Here is a 10,562-nt window from a genome sequence, read left to right as displayed (position 1 = left end):
CCAAACAACTATATATTAGTGTAAGAAATGCTGTTTTCTCTGAAGTTGGCCTTGGGATCTCAGCCAAAACCCTCCTTCTTCTCTTCCACATCTTCACATTCCTTCTCCACTCAGGCTTAAGACCACCGACCTCATCATTGGTCTCTTGGCTCTAATCCACCTGGGGATGCTGATAATTATGGGGTACATAGCTACAAATGTTTATGTGTCTCATGATTTTTGGAATGACACAAACTGTAAATCACTTTTACTCATACAGGTTTTTGAGGGGTTCTCCATTTGTGCCACTTGCCTGTTGAGTGTCCTCCAGGCCATCACCCTCAGCCCCAGAAGCTCCTGCTTGGCATAGTTCAAAGATAAATCCTTACATCCGACCCTGTGCTTCATTGTGTTTCTGTGGGTCTTCTACATTTCCTTGATTGCTCACTTCTCAATCTTACTACTAACATCCCCAGTGTAACCTCACGTGTTCTTGTATTTATTGCTGAATCCTGTATTATTTTACCAATTAGTTACTTCCTCAGGCATTTATTTTCCATATTGGGTATATTCCGGGATGTCATTCTTATAGGGCTCATGTCCCTCTCTAGTGGGTACATGGTATGTCTCTTGTGCAGGCATAAGAGGCACTTCTAGCACCTTCACAACCTATCTCCAAAACTATCCCCTATAGAGAAAGGGCCACCTGGACCATCTTGCTGCTCATGAGCTTTTCACCCTCATGTACTGTTTGGATTGTATTTTCTCATCCACAAGCACTGTGTCGAACAATGACCATGTTTGTCATTTTATCCAGATGATGATGTCCCTATGCCATAACCTGTCCTTCCTTGCTCCTCTGAGCACACGGAGAGTCCACAGCATCCCGTGAGAGGAGGGACTAAGGAGGCTGCACAGCGGGTCCTCAGTCAACCTCCGTGGCTTCCTATGGAAGTGGGAAACTAAGGCCCTGGAGGAGCAGAATCTGAGGTCACATTTCTGAGCTCACATTTCTGGCTTGGGAGCCCTAGGGCCTCGCTCCCTGCTGGTTCCACAGCGACCTCTGACAGGATTTCCAGACACAAGCTCTAGCCTCAAGGCCAAATGTAGGGTTTGGTAGACCATGAGAGAATGAAATAGTATGCACTAAGTATATTCTTCACAATTGTCCTAATTAATGATATAGGATGGCAGGTAAATAGCTATTGATTTGATACCTTGTATCTTTCACCTTCTTTTTAAGATCTAAATCTAGTTATATAATCTAAATTATCTATTTTTTTTGGTACCGGGAATTGAACCCAGGGCCACTTAACCACTGAGCCATATCCCCAGACCATTTAGAAAAAAAAAATTTTTGTTGGTTTTTAAACTTGAGACAGGGTCTTGCTAAGTTGCTTAGGCCTTGCTATGTTGCTGAGATTGGCCTCTGAACTTTTGATCCTTCTGCTTCAACATCCTGAGTTGTTGAGATTATAGGTAAGCACAACCACACCCAGCTCTAAATTATGTCTTTTTAGGGGTTGTGTTAGTATGTCTCTGTTATTAGTAATATCTTTTTTAAATTTTTATGATATCTTTATTTCAGCCTCATTCATCTGATTGATAATTTAGTTAGGTGGACACTTAGTTGTTTTCTCTTGGTACTTTGAAAATTTTATTTCATTATAGACTAACATCCCTTTGATGCTTTGGAAAAATATGCTATGAATTTAATAAGTTGTTTCTTCGTAGGCAATGTCTTTTACTTTTGGTTGTTATATCTCAGGGGTTCTGCAATTTTACTTTGATATGTTTGAGATTTCTTTTTTCACTGCTTGGAATTCAGTTTGCTTCCTGAATCTGAAGATTCTTATCTTTAATAAGTTCTGGAAGATTCTCAACATTCTCATCATGAGGAGCCATTATTTCATCATGAACTGTTGTTTGATGTTACTAACAACAGAGACCTTTTGTTTTTTTCTCTCCATGAATTCTCATTAGGGATATGATAGATATTTTTAGTCTATCTCCATGTCTCTTAAATTTTTTTTCATTTTTTTCTCTGTTTCTGAACTGTTTTCAGCCTCTCAACCCACTGTAGATTGAAACCAGGGGCACATCCTGTTCTCAGTAATTTCTTTAGATCTGTCTTCCAGTTTACTAATTTTCTTTTCAATTGTGTGCAATCTGCTTTTTAACCCAAACATTGGATTTAGTTTCAGTTACTCTTTATTTCTGAAAATTCTACTTGGTTTCTTTACAAAGTTGCTTAGTCATTTTTTTAAAAATTAGTTTTGTTTCTTGTGTTTTTTAGTTCCTGTCATATTTAATCATTTAAATAAACTTATTTTATATTCTCTAACCAGTCATTCCAACATCTATATGGACTTCGTGTCTGTTTTAATTTCTCTTGATCTGCTCATGGTGGGTTATTTCCTTGGGTGTATTATAAGCATATTTTGGGTACTTATGTTTAGCTTTTGAAATCCTCTCATCTGTAGAATTCTTTGAGAGCTGGGTTGAAGGTGCATCTATGCAGTGAGGATTTGTATTTGTTTCTTCCAGATCCTTAATTAAGCATTATCAGTTACTTTCCTGACATGAAGTTTCCTGAATTTTGCTATAAAGTGGAACTTTTAAACTTTTAAGGGAAAATTTAGTTAAGAATTCTACAGACTAATTTTTATTTTTCTGTCTATGCCAAGCCAAGGATAAAGTAAATATTCTGCATGTTCCCAGTATGTTCTTGAGGGTATAACCCCTTTGAGTTACCAAGATCACAGACCCATCTTCCTGAACAGGTCCAAGGCCTTATCTTTGCTCTCTTGTCTCCTTTACAGCCTTTAAAACCATACAGATTTCTTTGATAAGTAGGTACTCTCAATCTGAACAACCATGGTTTTTCTGCCCTGCATACCACTCTGGTTTCCTTCTTGTTTGGGTTAGTGTGAAGTTTGGAAGACTACCAAAAACATTCTTCTTCTTCTTCTTCTTTTTTTTTTCTGCAGGATTAGTTATGCCTTTGTAAGGATGCCCTTTTTAATCCAGTTTTTGGTGTGTTTAATAATGGGAACATTTTTCAGTTGCCATGTTGCTTCTTGGTTCTTTTCTCTAAATATGATATATCAATTGAGTTTTTTGCTCTGCCTCCTGAGATTACCTCTCTCCTTTTCCACTGTTGTCTGCCTAGTGTCCATCATGATTACTGCCTCTCTCATTCACTTGCCTTCTCCTCTTGCATCCCTATACTCTGTTCTCCAATTAGCAGTCTAGTGATCTTGAAGTATAAGCCAGATAATATCACTGCTTCACTTAAAACCTTTTAGTGGATTCTTGGAATGAATTGCAGACTTCCTACTATGGCATTCAAATTTTGTTTTTTGTTCATTTGTTTGGTTTTTGGTGTTTTGGTACTGGGGATTTAACCCTGTGGCACTTAACCACTGAGCCTTTATTAATTTTTTTTTTAAATTTTGAGACAGGGTCTTACTATATTGCTTAGGGCCTTGCTGAGTTGCTGAGGCTGGCCTCAAACTTGGGATCCTCCCACCTCAGCCTCCTGAACCTTTGGGATAACAGGCATGTACCACCACACTTGGCTACATAGGCTTTCTTAACTGACAATGGAAACCTATTTTCTCCTCCGGCCTGTAATGCTTTCCCTTGGATGTTTCTCATGGCTTAAAGGTCAACTCTGAAAAGAGGGCTTCTTTGGCCACTCTATCCAAAGTAATCTCCCTCAGTTTTTTCCTCATACCAGATATTAGTACTTTAATTACTCTTTTCATATTTGTAAGTTTCACAAAGACAAGGTGAGTCATGTTCACCTGTATCCCTGATGACTAATGGGTATCCTATATATTAGACACTGAAATGTGTGTTGAATACATGAATACATTCATTGACTCTTGTGGAAAAAATAAAGAAGCCTTAATCTGCGAAGAGTTGGGTTTAAATCAGCAGCAAAATGTAGTAAGAATTTGTAGGCTAAAAAAAGAAATAAAAAGCAAAATGGAGAATGGATGAATTTCCAGAAATGTATTGGATCAAATATGTCAGCAATCCTCTGGCAGCTCTGACAGGATCATCAGTATGCACAACCTGACTGGAGACAGTGCAATGCTGAATTAAATGAGGAAATGGCTGTCCTTCTCAATACAAAGACCATCCCCACTCCACCCACCCAAAAAAGGCAGGGTGTGTGTTGGTGGGGGGAGCAGTAATCATGATTAAACTACAACTCCCAGGATCCCCGCGCGAGCCCGCCCATTGGGAGGTTGTGCACAACTCTGTCCCCCGAGCCCAGGCTGCGGTCAGGGCGGGGCCGTGCTCTTGCCCCGCCCCCCGCCCATCGCCCTAGCCCTCCCCGAGGGTTGTGGCCACGCGCAGCGGCGGCGGTTGTTCCGCTTCCCCTCCGGCCCGGGCCGTCGCCATTGCCGAAGGCTCCCAACCTCCACTCCCTGGCGCCGCCGGGCTCGGTGGCAGCCCGGCCAAGTTTACCAGTGTCTGTGCTCCCGCGCGGCTCCTCCCGCCCCGCCGCGCTGTCCTGCCCGGCTCTCCACTCCTAGCACCGCGCGCTCGCCCGGGGCAGCTCCGCAGCCCGCCAGGAGCTCGGACCGAGGCGCCTCGCCGGGGCGGGGACCTTTCCTCCCCTGGGGTAAGTGTGCAGACAGGCCCGCTGGTCCCGGACGCGGGCCGTCGCCCTCTTCCCTCCCTTCTCCGCGGCCTGGCTGATGGGAGCGGCCTGGGACTCGGACCTGCCCCGCGAGGTCCGGGAAGTTGCCACCTGCGAGCTGGGGGCCCCGACTCCTGGGGCGGTGGCTCATTGTCTGCTCCCTGGGGCTGTTTTCTTCTCGGCTTTAGCCCGAAATGGGAAGCTTGCTGGGCTGCCAGGGCTCGCTCTTCCTGGACCCAGCCCTGTTCTGATTGTGGCTCTACCCTTGGTCTTGCCTTCCCTCGCGTTTCACCCTCTCCCTTTTTTTCGGTTTACTATCGCTGGACGGGACCTCTCGGGGTTCGTTCCTTGATTTTTTTCCCCCTCTTTATCTCAGCTCCACCTTGCTATCTCTGATCGCTGCAGTTTCACTGCTCAGGATTGTTGTCCCAGTTCTTAACTCTTCTCAACTGTAAGCTCTTTTTGCTCTAGTCCACATTAGTAGAAACAGTTTACCCGGGAGTTGAGGGCCTCCGCTTAAGAATAGAATTTTCGGATCTTCTTCACAGTGTTGTTTGATCTTCTGCCAGGAGGTGAATATTTGCTTCTTTAGGTAACTTAGGTGAAGTCGAGATTGGCTTTTCACCATGTTTGGCTTTCTTTGAAACAGACGCGCATGCACGCATAAGACGTTGCCACAAATTCCTCGGTGTACTCAACCTTTTGACTGATTGTTTAAAGATATAGTCACCCGAAGAACTGAAGTGTCTAGAGTAATTGCCATTGTCAGTTGGTGTAAGTTTGCCCCCATCCAAGTATTTTTAATGGGAATAACTGAGTAGTGTGAGCATGATTTGTTGCCCCTTTGATAATAACCAACTCCCATTAATATAATCTTAGTGCAAGTGATCTGTAATTTTTCTGTTTTATTTTTTAAACTTTATAAAAAGACAATCAAAATGGTTAGGCCTAAAATTAGACTACGACGAACTGTATTTTGGATCAAGGTTGTGCACGTCACGTTTTTTCCCCTGCTGTGTTGACTCTTCCGCTCTTATAAGTAGGCAGGATATTGAAATGTACAAGAATTTGCTCTGGGGGTTTTGCTTTTGTAGGGTTGTCCAAAAGAATAGCATTAAATAAGTTAGATCGGGATGAAGGCGGTGAACAGTAATTTTTAAAGCAGGTTAAAACTTGTCAGCTTTGCCAGAAGTTTGTATGGCTATGTAAAACATTCATGTTCGCTCCTCCATGAGTGAAAGACTTTTTCATGTTAGAGATATTGATTTAAGGCAATTCTTATTCTTTCACCCTTGGCTTTTAAGTCTTTCTAGCTATTAATTAGCTAAGAACACTGATTTACATTATGGAAACTGAACCTGGGTGTTCGCCTATAATATATGTAGGTCTTAATCTGACTTTCAGATTTTGGTGAAAAAGGTTGACCTAAATTCAGTGTGTTTTGTTTTCACTAAATAGCCCACTGTTACCTTTCTCTCCAACAGGCTCTGGAAAAATAGCTTAGTACTAGCTTCAATACTGTCATCATTTATACCAAATGATTAGTTGTCTGTAATTTATCGGATGCCTTGTTGGCCTGAGGGATTGAGGTATAGAAATGTAGCAGTGTGAAACTTGTTCTGTTGATACCAACTTCTCTGCCACTTATTTCTATAAACTGTTTTGTTTGTTTTATATTTGTTTTGAGCTGATGTCTCACTGTGTTGTTCAGACTGGCCTCTTAACTCTGGGCTGGAGCCATCCTGCTGCCTCAGCCTTTGGTGCACTGAAACTACAGGCAAAACTCACCCTGCTCTCCAGCCACAAAAACAGATAATTTGTATTAAGACTTCCATGGTTATTTCACTTCCATTAGAGTCTTGATTCCAGGTTTGCCATCATTCAGAAAGAGTGTTATTATTTTGGCCTTGGTGACACTTAATGCCAGTGTTGCAAACTCAGACTCATAAAGTGACTGTTGAGTTTGTAGTGGTATATGTCTACTAAACATGTGGTGCTTTGATCTTCATGATAGATTTCCATGTAGACATGGCTAACAGTTTAGTTTGTATTTCTTTTCAATTGTTTTAAAAGAGGGAACTTAGAATTTGTTCTGATAGCTGAGCATAAACTTTCAATTTTACTTTTTTAAAAAATGAGAGAACTTGTATAAGTAGCCAGGGATAAAATAAACAGGTACTGATAAATTTTTCCTGTCTTTAATCTGTCAGTATTGGTTATTTCAATAATGGTGTTCATGTATACATTTCTTTTGGCTTCCTGAATTTTCTGTTTTTGATTAAACTGGGCCATGTGCAAGAATCAAGTCCTCAGGGATCTGATCATTTTATCAAAACCCTTTCCAGTTAGAGGGTTAATTAAATACAGACTAATCAGAGGGAGGGTGTTAAGTTACTTGGAATTTGTTCTTATTATTTCTTACTTGTATCCTTTTTCCTTTCCATCAGTAGGGAGGAGGGAAATAGCCCCCATTGCCTCAAATACTAATAGTTTTCTTCCAATCAAAATAGTTTCACTACTGATTCTTAGATCACAAGCTGATTATAGTCTGATCATTCATTCAAGATTCTAGAGTTCAAGTCTTTTATCTGTGTGGTATCTCTTACTGGTATGTACTCCTTATATCCTAAGCACTTACGAATTGGAGGCCTGGATTTGAATCTTGGCTCCTCCTCTTCTTGATACTGGGTAAGATACACCTTTTTTTGTTTGTTTGTTTCTTTTTTTTTTTTTAATTAAAAAAAAAATTTTTATTATTAGTTGTTCAAAACATTACAAAGCTCTTGACATATCATATTTCATACATTTGATTCAAGCAGATTATGAACTCCCATTTTTACCCCGTATACATATTGCAGATTTACATCGGTTCCACATCCACTTTTTTACATACTGCCATACTAGTAGTGTCTGTTGTGTTCTGCTGCCCTTCCTATCCTCTACTATCCCCCCTCCCCTCCCCTCCCCTCTCCTCCCATCTTCTCTCTCTACCCCATCTACTGTAATTCATTTCTCTCTCTTGTTTTTTTCCCCCCTTTCCCCTCACTTTCTCTTATATGTAATTTTGTATAACAATGAGGGTCTCCTTCCTTTACCATGCAATTTCCCTTCTCTCTCTCTTTCCCTCCCCCCCTCTCGACCCTGTTTAATGGTGATCTTCTCATGCTCTTCCTCCCAAGATACACTTTCTTTTCAAAACTTCGTTTTCTTATTTATAATATGGGGATAATAATATAATAATATAATATTAATTTCATAGAGCTGTTTATGCCAGTTTAGACAATGAAGATAAAATACTTAGCAATTGCAGGGATTAAGGTGTGCACCACTGGGCCCAGCAGTCATAATTAAATTTAAAAATTATCTTTCAGGAGAATAAAGTTAATTTTACATGAGAAAAAATAAAATACTTCTACTTTTGAAATAAAATACAGGTTTTTTGAAAATAGTTTTTCTAACGTAAAAGGATGCATATTTCTTATGAAAAATTTGGAAATAGTGAAAACAATTAACAGGACAAAATCATCTTAATCTCAGCTGTCAGAGATAACCTTAATAATAGACTAGAAATGTGTATTTTTCTCTTATTTTTAAAATAAATTCAAAAGTAGTACATGCTCATTATGAAAGGTTCAAACAAGTTGATTAATTAAACAGTTAAAATTATTCCTTCCTCACTTTCTAGTCATATTCTTTAGAGGTATCCACCCACTATTAAAAATATTATTTAAGCATTGGTGTCACATGTTGTATATTTTTTACATTTATTTTAAAATTAAAAAAACCTGATCATTGTGTATTATTTTCCATATTAATATGAATAGTTGCACTTCATCTTTTTGTTTTTGATAATCAGGAAATAGATGCTCCATTATATGGTAGTAATTAATTAATTTTATTTGCAGTACTAGAGCGGTCGATCCCAGGAACATTCTATCACTGGGCTATATACATCCTCAACCCTTTTTATTATTTTTTAAAATTGTGAGACAGTGTCTCACTAATTACCAAGCTGGCCTGGAACTTGCAATCCTGCTGCCTCAGCTTCCCAAGTAGCTGGAATTGACAGACGTGTGCCACCATACCAGCATCTGGTAGTTACTTTAATTATTCATAATCATTTGTTTGTTTTGAACAACTAAAACTAGAGCCTTAATGCACTTCCTCATGTCTTTGTGCATACACATTTGTGCATTTCCATAAAGATAATTTTTTAAACGTGCATTTTAAGATTTGGTAGATTCTAAATTGCCTTCCCAAAAGACTTTACCAATACTTTCTTATTCATATTTCCTTATTGAATTGTAGTTCTTTACACACAATAGGTATTGTATTAGTCCTTTACGTAATAGGTATTAATTCGTTACTAAGATTGTTGGAGTGGGGGTGTAGTTTAGTATTGGTAGGAGCACTTGCCTAGCATGCTCAAGATCCTGGATTCCATCACCAGCGCTGCAAACAAAAAATTCTTCCCCATCTACCTTTATAAAGCACATTCTTCTATATTATGGTACTTTTAATAATTGTTGTTGGTTATTTATTTATTTATTTATTTTTGGTACTGGGGATCGAGCCCAGAGGTGCTTTGTTTATCTTTGAGCAACATCCATCCCCCCCTCCTTTTTGAGATAAGATCTCACTAAATTGCTGAAATTGGTCTTGAACTTTCAATCCTCCTGCCTCAAGACTCCACAGTTGCTGGGATTATAGGCCTATGTCACCATGCCCACAGTAATTGTTTGAATCTTCGTCCTTCTGTTATGTTGTTGTTGTTCATGGTAGGGATAAGAGAGCTTAAAATAGTTTTTTACAGAAATAAAATATAGGTGTAAAAGTGTTTTAGGACTGTGGTGTGAAAATTAGTATTATTATAGGGATTGGAGGAGGAAATATATATTTTTTATTGTAAACATCACATTTGCTAAAAAGGGAAAATGCCCCTTTTTGACCCCTGCTTCTCATCTACCTGATTAATCCTCACCTTTCAAGTCTCAATTTTTGTGTGTAGCTTTGAGAATATTTCTGATCTCACCATGATTTAGATATTATATATTTTATCTTAACATGTTAACACATAATCTTTATGTTCTCTGTGTTGAAAGCATGAGTTACTCATTTAGAAATAAGAGTTATTTCTCATTTGGGGCATTTTTTTAGTTGTAGATGGACACAATACCTTTATTTAATTAATTTATTTTTATGTGGTATTGAGGATCGAACTCGGTGCTTCATGTGTGCAAGGCAAGCACACTACCTCTGAGCTGTTAAAATCCCAGCCCAGTTTGGTGCACTTTTGAATTCTTCCTTAACTTCTTTCTGATCAAGCTATTACATTGGTAATTTGTTTTTTCATGTAAACATTTAAAAGTTTCTCAAAAGATAGAAGGTTTTACACTCAAAATACAAATTAAAGTATAATTTAGCTTTAAAAAATTCCTATTTCTTTAAGTTCTGAGATTATATAAAAATTTTAATCTTATGAATGAGCAAATTGTTCTATAATAAAAGCAAGCAATAGAGATGGGGAAAGCATTTAGACAAAATCTTAGGTGCTCTAAAGAGCAAATTACTAAAGAGTTGGCAGTTAGATTGACAGATATAATAGTGGCAATCAGCTAAATTTTTGATAAAGTTTCTGTATTGTAAATTCTTTTCAAACCTTGTAGTCTTCTTGTTAAAGATTTGGAAAAAATAAGGTTTAAAAGAAATTACCTCTTATATTACCTGTAGATAACTACTGTTGATACTTAGGTGTGTTTCTTGCCAGTAGTTTTTCCTCCTTTTATTTATGCGTGTATTATACTTTATTTTTATAAAATCAGAATAATTTTGAATAATTGACTTTCTTTTTTACGTAATGATGGATCTTGAACATTTCACTCTGTTCTCCTTTAAAAACTGTTTAAAAATTATTTTGGTTTACCTG

At 38.5% G+C, this 10,562-nt stretch overlaps 1 protein-coding gene across 1 annotated transcript in view; it reads left to right on the top strand.

The window, feature by feature from the left end:
* The first annotated feature begins 4,343 nt into the window (after positions 1–4,343).
* The window catches only part of Pak2 (p21 (RAC1) activated kinase 2), a 74,712-nt gene continuing 68,493 nt past the window's right edge, over positions 4,344–10,562 (top strand). Inside the window, exon 1 of the mRNA XM_027935930.2 lies at positions 4,344–4,618. The gene's annotated coding sequence lies outside the window, so the exon portion shown is untranslated. The remainder of the gene's footprint in view (positions 4,619–10,562) is intronic.

The sequence above is a fragment of the Marmota flaviventris genome, chromosome 8, assembly GCF_047511675.1.
Source record: "Marmota flaviventris isolate mMarFla1 chromosome 8, mMarFla1.hap1, whole genome shotgun sequence".
In the NCBI taxonomy this organism is placed as follows: domain Eukaryota; kingdom Metazoa; phylum Chordata; class Mammalia; order Rodentia; family Sciuridae; genus Marmota; species Marmota flaviventris.
Note: the sequence above shows the minus strand (reverse complement) of the source record. Positions and strands in the feature narration are given on the sequence as shown.